Source organism: Ambystoma mexicanum, chromosome 4p (genome assembly GCF_040938575.1).
Source record: "Ambystoma mexicanum isolate Mex_15411 chromosome 4p, UKY_AmexF1_1, whole genome shotgun sequence".
Taxonomy (NCBI): Eukaryota; Metazoa; Chordata; class Amphibia; order Caudata; family Ambystomatidae; genus Ambystoma; species Ambystoma mexicanum.
Genome location: NC_090927.1, coordinates 1,021,704,491 through 1,021,719,971, shown reverse-complemented (window position 1 = coordinate 1,021,719,971; position 15,481 = coordinate 1,021,704,491). Strand labels below are relative to the sequence as shown.

At 44.8% G+C, this 15,481-nt stretch overlaps 1 protein-coding gene across 2 annotated transcripts in view; it reads right to left on the bottom strand.

The window, feature by feature from the left end:
- TBC1D32 (TBC1 domain family member 32) overlaps positions 1-15,481 on the bottom strand; it is a 2,506,374-nt gene that overhangs the window by 2,388,133 nt on the left and 102,760 nt on the right. For both annotated transcript variants that reach the window (XM_069606604.1, XM_069606605.1), the window contains exons 2-3: positions 9,044-9,078; positions 8,749-8,834 (exon numbers count right to left, since the gene is read on the bottom strand). The gene's annotated coding sequence lies outside the window, so the exon portion shown is untranslated. The remainder of the gene's footprint in view (positions 1-8,748; positions 8,835-9,043; positions 9,079-15,481) is intronic.

Here is a 15,481-nt window from a genome sequence, read left to right as displayed (position 1 = left end):
GATAGATTACAATTTTAGGTGAACTGGTTATGTACATTTCTCTAAAGCAAGCTACTGACAAGGTGAAGAGCTGGAAAGAATATTGTCATAAGCCTAAGGTAAATACAGCTCAAGTGGATAATTGTGTGAGCATTTGGTTTTCAAACTCCTCAGCAAGAACACTATCGTGGAGCTTATTCCTCTAAGCTGGTAGAAGAGGAACCAAAGGTAAAATCAGTTAAAAGCAAGGGATCTCAGTTGGGAAAGCGATAGTATGAAATGTTTTGTTTCAACACTTATTTAATTCCCATGCAGGGTGCTAAAACCAAGAAGTAAGACGAGCTCCTGTGCTTGTTATTTTCTCCACTTCCCCTTTCCCCTCAGGCTGACCTGTAACGCACAGTGAATCGGGTCTGTGGGTGCAAAGCGGTCGGAGAGGGACTGTGGGGTTCAGCAGCGCCCACGGAAGATGAGAAATATGGACACAAACAATAACTTCTTGTCTGGGATATGGTGTTTTGAGGCTTAGGGGTGCCCCCCTTTACTTGTATTGTTAACTCTAAGTATCTTTTAACCTAAAGTGGTTCACTTGACCTCTCTTTGTATGTATTTAAGTCTCCCTAGTTTTCTCCTTCACAAGAGAGTAAACCATATGTGGCATCCAGCAGGCGCGTGCAAAAAGTTCAAACTATATCGAAATCATTATCATGTGGTACATATTATGATAGAAAAGCAGGTTTATCTCACAATTAACAGAAAAGCACAGTTTGCAGTAGCGCAACCACACTCTCACAAATGGAACAGATGAGCACTTACACTCTGAGCTTACCCTGCATTCAAAGAATAGGCACAACATCAGCATTAGCTACTTAACGCTTCACGCAGAACCAGTCAGCTTGAATAGGAGGTCATTTAGGCTACTCGCACTGTGAAGGCATCATGAAGCAAGACACAGACAACAGATTCACTTTTCTTACCACAAAGGACTATTTTATATGTCAGGATGGAGTAAAGATTAACTTGCCCTATACTAGGGTGGGATTTCCCTACCTAAAGAAACTATGGACAGTTTGTGTCAGTAAATTCAACTTAAAAGTCTGTCCGTGAGCAAAACCTATACTTGCCGTCACAACTTCAGATACACAATGTGTAGGGATGTCAGTACCAAAAGAAACAGTGTTCAAAATAAAGTTCTGAGCTTCTTCCAGCTCAGACTTGTTTCAACATCCCTTCCCCCAAGTTCAAATTTCTGTTTATTTGTTTCTATCGTGCCTATAGCACACAGGCGCACACATTTAGACAAAGACTTACATATTTAGACGGGACATCATTGGCTACCTATCTGTTTCTCATCACGACTCCTCGAGTCCATTGCTTCACTGTTGGTTTTCAGGGCTTTCCTAAATGTTGTATAGTTCTTTTCTAGCCTTAATGTCATCGGTAGGCTGTTCCATTTCTGAGCCGCCCTCACTGGAAATGCTCGGCCCAAGCCATTTGAGTGTTTCGAGATGGCAATGTGATCTGTACCAGTGCCTCTGAACTTAATGCTCGCCCCTGAATGTAATGTGTGATTTTTTACTTTAGGTATGCCGGAGCCTGCCCAAATAGACATCTATGAACCAAGATCATGGTCTTGAAATGGATCCTATCTTCCACGGCAAGCCAGTGGAGGGCTTTTCTGTCTGCTGTAATGTGTTCTCTCCTCACTTTTTTTCTTACAAGTCTTACGGCATTGTTTTGTATGGTCTGATACCTTGCAATGCATCCTTTGCTCGCACCAGTCAAAAGTGCATTACCATAATCTAGCCTAGATAGTATTGTGGCTCTTGCCATGGTTGCACTATTTTCCTCGTTCAGGTATGGTCTAATGTATTTTAGAAGGCTGGAGGTAGTATCGACAGTTTTTATTCAAGTAGCTAACCTGCGATTCTGCGCCCAATGAGGCTTCCAAAAATATCCCTAATGTTTTAACTTTCCCTGAGACTTGAATGGGGGAGTCTTTGATGTAAAAGGTCTTGTAATCCCGACTTCGTTTTGGATCGTGCTTGATGCGAAAAAGGCTTGGGGTTCCCTTCCCCAGGTGCAACACAGCAGAATTCTACAAATATTATGCAGCGAAGCTCGCTCTCTACCTGTTACAGATGTACCACCAAAGTATCCAAGAGAGCAAACTCCCCGAATCTCTGAGCGAGGTGCTGGTAACGGTACTGCTTAAATCGGGCAAGTCCCCAAATTATGACTCATCGTACAGACCAATTTCTCTCGTTAACTTGGATAATAAAATTCTGTCCAAAATATTGGCCTGTAGACTGGCACCACTGATGAGCACAATAGTAAGGACGGACCATGGCATCCTCCTTTGGGATATGGAGAAAGTTTGGGCTGATCTCAGCAGTGGGACAAGAGAACCAAGTAGTCACAGTCTTACTAGACGCCATTAAGGCATTTGATTCAGTTTCATTGCCCTTCTTGCTCACAGTCATGCGCAGGATGGGAATGGGAGAGCACTTTATAACCATGGTATCACTACTATACACGTTGCCTATCGCCAGGGTACAGGTGAATGTCCAGCTCACACCGAAGATGCTGTTGGGTAGGGGCCCCCAACAAGGATGCCCCCTCTCATCACTACTATTCACATTGGCAATTGAGCCACTGGCAGAAAGGATAAGGGAGGCCCACCTACACAGAGGGATCCAACATCGAGTGGTGATCTCGCTCTATGCCGATGACATGGTCCTATTTATTAAACGACCCCAGACAGAACCTAGACCCTATTATGGAAGATGTTCTCCAATTCAGGGTCTTCTCAAGGCATCCGATCAATGCAGCAAAATCAGTTTTTGTTCCAATTGACAAATGGTGTGATACAGTACTCAGATGGGTGGGGGTTTCAGTGGCACACAATACAGACTCGATACCTTGGGGTAAACATTGCCCGAGATGTAAACGTCCTATATAAGAGCAATTAACAAAGAGTACTGGGACAAGCCAGAGACGCCATGGCCAGATGGAGGAATCTATCCCTTAACCTCCATGGTAGAATCTCCCTACTCAAGATGGTGTTGCTGCCCTGGTTTTTTGTACACATTTCTTAATGTCCCAATTACAATACCAGCAGAATATTTCTGAGACCTGAAATCCACGATAACGCAGTTTGTTTAGGCACGGAAACAAGCCAGAATATCTTGGGACAAGATGACTGCTCCAATACAAGAGGGGACTCTAGCTTTACTCGACTTTGAAACGTATTACAATGTGGCCCAAGCTGGGTTTATCCTTTATTGGTTTGGAGACAAGGGTGAGAGGAGTCATGTAGAGGTGGAACGAGCGCCGGAGACACCGTTCCTCCTACGGTCTGTCATACTTACAGTCCAGAGCGGGAAACATGATTGAACTAACCTAACCTGCAGGGCATGGGACCGTATCGAACACAAATCAAGAGGAGAGGTCCTCTACTCCCCGACATTGCCAGTTGTATACACACCAGGGATTCCACTCACTTCTGAACTAGGCTTTGTTAATCTTATGAAAAGACTGGAGGTGAATTGTTATCGTGATCCAATGGGAGGTTCGTAACACTTGAAGAACTGAAAACCAGGGGGAGATTGAACGCTCTGGAGGGGCTTTGTACTACAGATTGAGAACCTCTCTGCAACAAATATTCCTGACATATGCAGAACAACCCGAGATAGCCCCCATATTGGACAAGATAATCCAAGCGGGGTATAATAAGAGGGTGGTCTCAGATATGTATGCTATGAGCCTCAACTCCAAAGAGAAAACATCCCATAGGGAAAAATGGGAACTCTCACACTAAACTAATTCACTGGAAGTATTTGCACCGGAAATGTGAATGTTAGCATGCGCCACACTTAAATGAAACCCTGAATTTAACAAGTGCCACAAGATGCAATAGTGATCACTAGCCTGCCTCACATCTAGATAGGATATTGAAGATTAGCAAGTGCCACACATGGAATAGTGAATGATAGCAAGCATCATACCTAGACATAATTGCAAGGACATCAATGCCAATTAACCAATCCACTAACAATTTCACCCCTCTGCATACACCTCTCAAACTCTGACCAAACACAATCACAAGCCTAAAACACAGCAATCTGCACAAACTTCACTACACTGCAACAACAAAACAAACCACACATAGACTTGCACAGCAGCACACAATGACTACTGACCATAAAACACCCCAAGCCCATCCAACGGACCCACCGGGCTGAGGCTGCCAACAGCACATCACTGCTCTCTTGACCTTCTCCAGCTTATGCCAACTAACTCACCCCCCACCCTTCCCTTTTCTTTCAGAGCGCCAGGGGACCACTCTGGTGGTGATAGTGCGCAGTATAAATATCCTTTAACATTAACATTAACATACCCCTGACCAATTACACGGTTATTTTCCAGGGACAGTGGCTGTGTCAGATGTGGAACTGAGACGGCTGACTCTATACACGTGGCCTGGAGGTGCCCTTCAGTTTTCTCGTTCTGGGAATTCGTGTTTGAAACTATAGGGGATATTATTGGGGGGAGATTAGATCCGAATCCTATGATGGCACTTCGGGGTTACACCAAATCGATCCCTAGCGGCAGGAGGAGATTGACTGGGCTACTCCTGCTTCTGGCTAGAAGGCACGTAGCGATGATGTGGGGAGGACCGAAACTCCCAAAAATTGAAAACTGGCATGCAGATGTCCTGTACTGTAAGGATATGGATATGGGATACAATGGGTTGTCGATCCATCAAACTGATACAAAGGACATGTGGGCTCCATACGTTCACTACATGATGACTCAATCACGAGATACAAATGACGACCCCCCCCCCCAATGACCCTTTGGGGATTGAAGGAGTAAATGCAATGTAATGCAGAATCAGTAGCACATCGGGAAGCAGACAACCCCTGGCCTAGCCACTGAATGCGGAAAGATAGACATGTGAACCTAAACCATTTTACTACAAACCACGTTAAGAGAGCTATCGAGATGAGTGTTATCCGTATGAAATAAGGCCATTGATGACGAAAGGGGAATGTTGGGAAATGTTAATGTTGGCATATTGATGCCAGTTTTTTGTGAAATGCCAATAAAAAGAATCTTAAAAAGAAAAAGAAAATGCTGTTCATAGTCCATTCTGATGTCAGCCTCGCAATCAGAGCTAATTCACTGTTCTGTTTGATTCGTGCTCATCCAGCTGTAATGAACAACGTTGTTTCTTGCACGGTTTGTGCTCCATTTTTTGAGTATGTGATTTTTATTATGCATGAAGTGGTGGACCCCTGACAACAACATCATCATCATCAACAGAGAAAACGCAGTTGGGAGACTGCAATGCTAAGGAGCACAGAAAGATATGTTTTTTTTCGCTTTTGAAATGAAAAACTCTTAGCACCCACATAGGAAACAACACGGTTGTTAAGAAGTGAGAGGGAGTGGGGAGGAGAAGCTGGAAATGGGGTGTTGGCCAGTAGCACTCAGGCTGCTCGGAATGCAGGTTTATACTTTAGGAACCAGCCGGCATTCTGAGTATCCTGACTGGCCAGCACCCCTTTCTAGGGTGCTAATGGAATTAAACTAGACATTGCATACTCGTCCGTGCCCCAGATAAAGTGTTGAGGTGTGAGTAATTTACACACTGTTTTAATGATTAGTGTAAAGGAAATTGTAAGAGTAAAATAATTTCACTTAGCAAGAGTGTAAACAGTATGTGAAAGGCAACCAGAACATTACTAAACTTCAATATTAATAGAACACATAACTACAACAATTGGGTTGAAAAGATGTTTGGCTTCAAACAAGTAATTACAATTGTGGAAAACCTTCTCCAACACATGGATATGTATGAACACACCACATAGATACATCGTGATGCATCATGCGCCGGTAACATATCTAAACGGGTTAAAGCGATGTCCGAGTGAGCGGCAGGTCGCATGTTCAAATCCCAGCAAGGTTAACTCTGCTTTTCATCCTTTTGTATTTTTGTAGTTGATAAATAAATATCAACTGCAGTTGGGTGATAATGATTGTTTATAAATATGTTCTATGTATAGCACTTTGGCGAAAAGCCCTATAAAAATAATACAATATTGTCATTGTCATTGAGGATATATACATAAAACGCAGGAACTCTGAAAAATACTTTGCTGCAATGCAAGCCAGCATTCACTAAAAAGAATAATTAGTTTGTTAAAAGGCTACTTCCCAATTGGTATAGGTTTTCGATCTTATTACCGCTATATTCCTCAAAAGCTACGAAAAAAAATTGGCATGCGTTATGAAATGCATCATTTCCATGAGCATCTACAGACACAAAACACAGCAAAAGTGAACAGAAAGAAACCATTCCTCCCCTCAATGTGTGCTGTTTCCGACAGTGTTGGTGCACTGCAGCTCAGGGAAAAATATCTTCATGGCCTGAAATTTCATCCATCCAGATAAGAACCTAAAAGATGTGTTCTGGTTTCTATCAAGTCACTTGTCCTTTGCATTGAACTCTGCTCTCAACTGGTGCGTAAATGGTACGCATAGATAGGAAAAAGGTGCTATATTTACAAGATTGTAATGCATAAAAAAAGGCACAGGACGACGCTTGTCTGGAGGCCTGTGTGCCCCCGTCGTAGTGCATTCTCTTTCAGGTCTATTTGTGAACCTCTTTCTCACATTAATACAGTTCCACTTTATTGACTTCAACTTCAATTTCTTGTCAAGTACAATGAGACTATTTTCTCTTGCTTTATAACGATTCCTCTACAGCCTCCCAGTTCTCCCGTTCTCCCAGTTACCTCCGACTCTCCAGCAGAACGTCGCTGGTGCTTGTGGTTGCTCGGGTTTGCTTCGGTTCTTCATCTTGTCAACTCTGTCGGCATCCCACTCTCGGTCGTCTCTCTCACTATGACCAGGTATGGCTGCGGGTAAGCGGACATCTTGCTGCCTCCTCAGCGTACTGGTTTCGGTGTCAGTGCACAGGCGCACTGCTCACAACTAAGTCTTTGCGGTCACTCCACCACCAGGATTCAGATTCCCATCTCCCTCTCTCCTCACTGCATGTAGAGGATGAGCCTCCAGCATCTTGCTTTCGCATTCAGGCCACTTCTGAAAGTTGTGTGCTCCACGTCTCTCTACGGCTCCACGTTGCGCAGGTGTCACAACGTCAGAGGGCTTTCCCCTGCTTACACTCTCTGCTCACTCTCTGGAATTCACTACGTCGCTGCAAATGTTGTTCCTCCTTCTCACTCTTCATTCTACTCGTCTTAGTTATATGGAGGTCTCTCCTTAAAGAGACCGATCTTTCTTGCTTGCAGATGTCCATTTCAGTTGTGGCTCTTGCCCGAATAATGTTCTGCAAATGTGATAGTCCCATATATGCCACCATGGGAAATCGCTTAGGAAGTTCCTGACAGTAACAAGAGTCCTTGTCCCCAAAGGGAGAGTCTCTCCCAGTGAAGTCCCACTTGACCCGACCCCTACGGAGGGTGTTGCATAGTGGGCTTGCCTCTCTACTCTCACAGGCGAGGCTCCATCTTGGGGAGAAGGGACAAATTCCCTTGATTCCTCACACACAGCATTGATTCCTCACACACTGCATACCCTGAATTGGTGGACCTAGTATTGCAGGTTGTCTGTCGACGTGCTGAAAAGAGGCAAACTGGGAACCTCTGTTTCGTCGTTTCCTGCTGGACCCGGGTTCGAGTCCTCTTCCGTCTCAAACACAGTGGCAGAACCTATGCAAATCAGGGGATCATAGGTTCTATCTCCTGCGGAAAGGCAATTAAGGTGTGCTGCCAATGCCTGTGTGTACTGTGGAAGGACAGGCAATTTCATTAACGAATGTCCCCAGAGACCAATGAAAGCAACAGATTTTTCTGGGCTCATCCCTAGAGGGGGGTCCACGGATGAGCCTTTTGCACAAGCCTTATGCAGGACCCTACACCCGTAGGCATAGCATGCAGCATCCCTGTCTATCTATCAATGGCAGCCATTTTGTTGATTTTACCCATTCGGAAACATGACGTTAATGTTCTTGGAGATTCCCGCAGCCACCGGAAATGATATGGATATATCTTTGACAAAAAGACTAAGCATTTCTGGTTATGGATAAAGCCGATCACGAACCTGGGAGAGTCATAGACAATACTGCGCTTTCCTCTGGCCCAGTCTGACAGCAAACTATCGAACTTCTCATGGCTCTGCATCAAGGCCACAAAGAAACCATAGCTTATGACCTGATCGCACCCCCACAATTTAGCGCTACAAAAGCACAACAGTCAGGTAGGCAGGGTAGCCACGACACTGTCATTTACTTTCCCTTTCTGTATGATAACCTGTTTATCCAAACAAAGAGATTCCCTTTGTATTACCGTGCTAAGCGTTGGTATTTTCTTCCCATTTTACAGGTGCTACTACTCCAGGAGTATTGTGGGGTGGCACTGAACTCATAATACTCCTGGAGTAGTAGCTTAGTGCACACTCTGACACAAACACATCCCAAGACATAGCAGCAGAAACAACTACAATCAACATGCAAACTGGGTGCATTTAGTGAAAGCCTGGAGACTGAGATGAGTGGGAGGAGGCAGGGAGCATACAGTGGGTAAAGACTACAACTCCCATTACCCACTGCAGGTTTATGGAAGCCATGACAGGCTCAGGGCTATATAAGCCGCACCCAGAGGGACAACAGTGATTGGTGTTATTTCAGTCACCAGCGTACAGCCTCCTAGCAGCAACGTGAACCGCTTGACTCACTTTGGCCTGGAACTCTCCTCTCTCGCGTTCGCTCCGGTGTACGCTCACAAGCTTTCTTGTGGTCAGAACTCTGTCGTTTGCAATCCCTGCAAGGAGAAGAACACAAAGAAACAGGATTAATAACTTACTGGTACATCATATCGTTCTCTGAACGTCTGGCACTCGCGCTAGGTCTCCGCCTTCACTATTTCTGCTCCAATCACCACGCACTTGAATCAGATCCTGGCTGGGACATACCACGCGGCTCGCTCAGCTCCAGAATTCCCTAATCAACGTGCTAACAATCAGAACTTACCTGGAGGAATCTCTGCTTGTGCTCCGCTCCAGAACCTGTAAAAAAAAACAAAAGAAGACACAGGTTACTACAGTGCTGAGCATTTTATGCTCCAATAAGTAAAACTTTGCAAAGGAACATTACATACAATACAAAGACCGCATCAGTGAAGTAAGTGGTGCAGTCAACCCTACCCACAGCTCAAAGTAGCCGGACTACGTTTGGAACAGCCAGGGCCATTACCTGGCTGGAGGTGCCGTCTGCCTACCATTCAGAGTCCTCAAGATCCTTCTTCAGGTATTTGGGAACTTAATGGGGATATGGGAGGTGGAGGGAACAGAATATTTGGATGCATACTAAATAGATCTTATTATCCACAGCATTTCAGGAGGGCAACAACCCAATCTGGGGAGAAGAGGCAGACCATGGAATACAGCACACAAAACCCCATTCCCTTCACTGGGCCACTCAGGATTGTAAATTAATCCAGTTCTGGGTGACCTGGTGAAGGATGTGGAGGATCCAGAATGCCCCTGTGGGTTCCTGAAGGTAAGGGTGTGATATATCCATACCCCACTGAATATCAAGAGTGCAGAGATGTTTTTGACAAAAACAACCAGAACATCTTCCACCACATGGCCCCTAAGATTGTTTTATCGACTTTGTCACAGAGGCTGTGGTTCATAGGGGAAAGAGTGTATTCACTCACACAAAAGGAGAACATTGTCCTCAAGGAAAACTTGGACACCGCCTTACAGAACGGTTTTATCTGACATTCCCAATCACCAGCCACAGTTTTTGTACCCAAGAGAGAAGGAAACCTAAAACCATGCATCAATTACAGTAAGGGTAATCCTATCACTATACAAAAGATAGAAACCATATATATTTCCCTCTACCCCCGATATCTGTTCTACCAGATCAGTTGCGCAAAGATGTTTGGTTCATAAAACTGGATCTTAGAGGGGCATATAATCTGGTGCATATATACGACAGGGAGATGAGTTCAAGACCATCTTCTGAACTCATTATGGTCTCTACGAATATTTGGTCATGCCATTTGGCTTGTGCAGTGCCTCAGCTACTTTCAGCACTTCATGGACGACGTCTTCATGACATCCTCGATTAATAGGTTTATGTTTAATGTATTTCTAATGCGCCTTAGGCCCACGTGCAAGGGGGCACACAGATAAGACAGTACAAGCATGAACACAGCAAGTATTGAATAAAAACACTAGAATTAAATCGTTACCGAGAAAATGCACCACAATATGAGTAAGATTGAAAACCTTTTATTTTAGACCAAACAATAAATGCTCCCTTTGGAGAGACCCTTTGATGACACGTATTTCGGCAGTTGGTGACTTTTTCAAATCAAGGGCATTTGTTACGTGATACTTTAGTATTGATTCAACATATTAGTTTTCATTTGTAAATACCAATTCAAAAAATGAGACAAAGACAAAGGAGAGGTGTAGTGGAGGGTGTTTGGGGTTAAAAATTGAAAAAACAAGGAGGAAGAAAAATGGAAAATGAAATGTAAGAAACCACAAATGCAATAACAAACAATCAGCTACTCATTAATTTTTACTGCATCATCCATGCAATAATGTTTAGAATATCATATACATCTTTGCAATTAAACCATATATCTTGTCATGTTAAAGTGGCTGTAATGAACAGTCTGTATCATTACAGTAGGCCTCAACAACTTCTAAAACAGCTCAATCTTTCTTTTGCCAGGTTCAAAACAATCAAGTCTTTGGTACATGACTCAAAAACACTGAATACCCGCTCAGTTGGCATGATTTTCATAAAATGTCAATTCAAAGCAAAACATAACCTTTCATACATCTATTGTTTGGGCAGCCCACACATAAATAGCTTAAAATGATACCTTATTTTTTATTTTTTTTACCTTATTCTTACCCAATGTATCCGATACTAAATCTCACTTTAGGTTGGTGTGTATATTACGGGTTAATCCCATCTGAAACAAAGCGTACCTTGTGACTTACTTTACGAGAATTTTGCCCTCCATAAAATTACCTCAGAAGGTTCAGCGCTGATTGTTAACACAAACTCAGAAACCGCGTGTAAACGACTGGTATCTGGGATTAATGCGGTCTCGTGGCGTGAGTTTCATAATGCGCGTCACCATGTGGGAACCGCGCATACGATGCTTTCTATAAATCAGTGACAAGGGATATCAACAACTTATCAGACAAATGCAAAAAGTACACAGTCAAAGGGAACTTAACTAGAGAAGAAAAACAAGCACTTAAAGACCTAAAAGAAGACAAAAGGATTGTCATCAAGGAAGCCGATAAAGTTAAAAATAACGTTTTCAAGGTTTTCTTGAAATCTCAACTTTGAGCTTGTCTGGTAGTTTATTCCAAAGAGTTGGTTACTGTGAAGAGTCAGGAATGAAACTCAGACACAGGTGATGCATGGTTTCAGCCATAAACATTTATTGAACGAAAATGGGTGTGGAAAATGCCTCTTTGTCCCTGCTCTAAGAGGTATTTTCCCTACCTAAAACAAAACTAAAGGGTCGGTCCTTAGTCAAGATGTTGTCATCCGCCACCCTGCTTGGCACTTGTATCCACGTTGGCGGCCCCATGGTAGGAGGCCGAGCGGATGTTCCACCACGTCTTTTCCCCAGCGCATTTGACGGTCTAGAGGTTTTCCAACATGGCGACCGTTGGGAGGTACTTAGCTTCTCCTCCCCCAGCGGTCGCCGCGTTGCAACCCCCTAGCTGCGCTTTCTCGCTACTTTGGGTCTATACACTAGTGTTTTCAGCTTTCGGCCGTTCGGGCCACTTTCCTTGCTTCTACGGACCGCCTTACCTTCTCAGTCCTCTCCTCCCCTTTTCGTCTCCACCCTCCTTTTCCTTGTCTTTTATTTCCCCTTGTTTCCGCCTTTCTCTGGCAGGCCACGGGTCTCTCCGGGCCCGCCTCTTGCTGCTACCCTGCCGGTTGCGGTTCCTTGCTCGGCCGCTTCCGGCTCTACGCTTCACACCGGAGGAAGCGTTTGCTGGTTTCTCCCTCCAGCGGTCCTGCATTTTCATCGGTGCTCCTTCCGATTCCGATCCCAGCTCTGCCTACTCCCTTCAGCTACTCACCTCCAAGGACTCCGCTATCAGCAACATCCTGTGGAACGTTCATGAGCTGTTCCTCGCTTCGGAGGGTTTTTTTCTGCCAGTTAAGGCTTTTTCCCTTCGCTACTTGTCTGATCGCGGGAAGGGAGTCCCAGGATTGCTGTTTATCAGCACTCTCTGTGGCTTCCTCTCGAGATAGATACACTGCACACAAGAAAGAGAAGGACTACCTGTCACACAGACTACTACACCTGGAGGACTTGAAATCAGGTGTGGGGAGGAACGGGAGTCGGCGGACAATAGCAAACAGGACAGATTGCAACACCAACCGGAAAGAATGTCGGCGGAAGAGCAAATTCAAGGACTGTGGAAAGCTATCCAAGGAATGTCTCAAGAGCTGCAAACTGTAAAGGCAGAAAACGTCTTAAAACAGATGTTAACAGCCCGGGAACCTCCATCTCCAGAACTTCTAGTCATGGCCCTCTCTGCAGAAAAGTTCGATGGAACACCGAAAAAGGTTAAAGAGTTTTTGGAGGCCTGCATAGTATATTTCACTTTTAAGCCCCGGTTATTTGCCACCGATCAAACAAAGATCGGGTTTATGATTTCAAATATGACCGGCAATGCCCTGGCATGGGTTACTCCGCTGGTGACCAGTGCCAACCCCATTTTGCATGATTTTACAGGCTTTCAGACCTTGTTAAAACAGACCTTTGAAAGGCTGGAGTTGACCTATACCGCCTGTGAGGATTTTTTAGATATCCGACAAGGGTCTTCTGATGTCCTGTCATACATCTCAGAGTGCAAGACGTTGGCATCGGGTGCTGGGTAGTCAGAACAGGCTCAATTTGCCATATTCCGGCGAGGCCTCAGAGAGGAAATTAAGGATGAACTCGCCAGAGCGCCCAGACCACCTTCTTTTTCGGATTTGCTTTCTGCTGCTTCACAAATTAAGTACCGATTACACGAACGGCATTTGGAGAGTCGTAAACAGCGATGTACAACCCATCTTACCGATCCCGCGATTTCCTCCACCGCCTCCTCCTCCTCCTCTTCCCATACTCCGGATGAGCCCATGCAAATTGGATCTACGAGAGGACCCTTATCGGCTGCTGAAAGAAGAAGAAGGAAGGAGAAGGGGCTATGTGCCTATTGTGGCTCTGATCAACATCTTCTTAAAGAATTCACCGAGCTTCCACAGAAACGACAGGGAAACGGACTCCCTCAGCGCCAGTAGGGACTTGGTTCCGAGGGGCTCCTGGTACATCATTCAGTCCCTATGTGTCTCTTTCGATCTCGGCTCCTTGCATTCCAGAGGAATCCAGGCTTATGGTACTTCCGGTACTCATTGATGTCTACGGCCAGTCAGTCGAGTGCTTAGCACTCTTAGACTGCGGTGCCGCAGGGAACTTTGTAGACACTTTATGGATCAAACAGATGGGTCTCTGCAGACTGCCTCGCAATGAAGATCAGAAAGTGGAAGGAGTTGACGGGTCTCCCCTCTCTTCAGGACCCATTACTCATACCACAGAGGAACTTTCAGTTACCATTTTTCAACACTCCGAGATGATTAAGTTCGATATAATTCGAGCTGCCCATTTCCCGGTTATTCTTGGCATCACATGGCTCAGAAGACATAACCCACATATAAACTGGGCGGAGAATCAACTCAACTTCTGTTCCTCATACTGCAAGCTCCACTGTTTTCCTAAATGTGGTGATCCTCAGACCATGACGGTGTTGACCAAATAGTTGACCGGGGTACATGCCTTACCCTTATACTATTCTCCCTACTTTGAGGTGTTTGTTGAAAGAAAGCCAGCGACTCTACCTCCCCACAGGCCGGAGCATTGTACTATAGACTTAGAACCTAACGCTTTGGTTACTTTCTGTAGAATGTTTTCACTAACTCAAGCGGAAAGAGAAGTTCTGAGAGACTATCTGGACGTTAATATGCAGAACGGGCTTATCCAACCTTCCAAGTCCCCTGCTGGAGCTTCTTTGTTCTTCATTAAAAAAAAAGAGACTCCACTGAGTTGCGACCCTGTATTGACTACCGAGGCTTCAACAAAGTTACGATTCGAGATCGGTACTTCATGCCATAAATACATGAGATCATCGAGGCAGTGCAAGGGGCACGTTGGTTCACCAAATTAGATCTCCGGAATGCCTATCATTTATTACGGATCGCTAAAGGTGATGAATGGAAAACAGCTTTCTGCACTCCATTCGGCTTATATGAGTACAGAGTCATGCCTTTTGGCTTGGTGAACGCCCCTGCGGCGTTCCAACGGTTCATGGACCGGATGTGCTCCGACTTGTTGTCAGTCTCTGTAATCATCTACCTGGACGACATCCTTATCTTTTCCACCAATCTAGAGGATCATAAGACTCATGTCCAACAAGTGCTAGAAAGGCTAAAAGACAATCAGCTCCTCGTCGAACCGGAGAAGTGTGTGTTTGCTGCATCTTCAGTTCCCTATTTGAGGTATCATCCTTCGGAATAAGGTATCTCGATGGATCCTGGTAAGGTGGCGGCTATTTTGGATTGGCCTTCTCCGTCTTCGGTCAAAGAAGTGCAAAGATTTCTCAGACTTTCCAATTTTTACCGCACTTTCATCCCAAACTTTTCTGATACTGTTCTCCCTATGACTCAACTCGTCTGCTCAAGAAAGAAAACAATCCCTTTCGTTGGACCGAAGAAGCAGAACAGAGTTTTCATCATCTCAAAAACCTCTTCTGTACTTCTCCCATTCTTCGCCACCCTGACCAGAACAAACAATTTATTGTGGAGACAGACGCTTCTGCTATGGCCATTGGGGCTGTTTTACTGCAACTGTTCGAAGGTCGGGAACATCCCATAGGGTATCTCTCTAAGACGTTGTCTCCCAGCCAACTCAACTACTCGGTACTGGAGAAAGAATTATTGGCTATAAAACAAGCATGTGAGAACTGGCGACATCTACTGATGGGAGCTAAGCAGACGGTCATCATTAGGTCGGATCATAAAAATCTCAAGGTCCTACAAAATATGGAATGTGTCAACTCCAGACAAGCTCGTTGGGCGTAATTCTTTGCTCAATGCGATCTGCAGATTACTTACTTGCCCGGTTCCAACAACACGCTTGCGGATGCACTCTCTCAGAAGGATTCTCTGCATGAAGAGAAGATAAAAACCGCTGAACCGATGTTCCGTAGAAATAAGATTCTGGGCTTGGTCAATACCTTTCTTCAAAAGGTTCGAGCTGGTTTAGCCTCGGAAGGATCAGGTCTACGGTTCAGAAGAGATGCACCCTATACCGAAAAGGAGGGTTTGTTATACCTCAACCATCGGCTGTATATTCCTTCTGGTCCATTA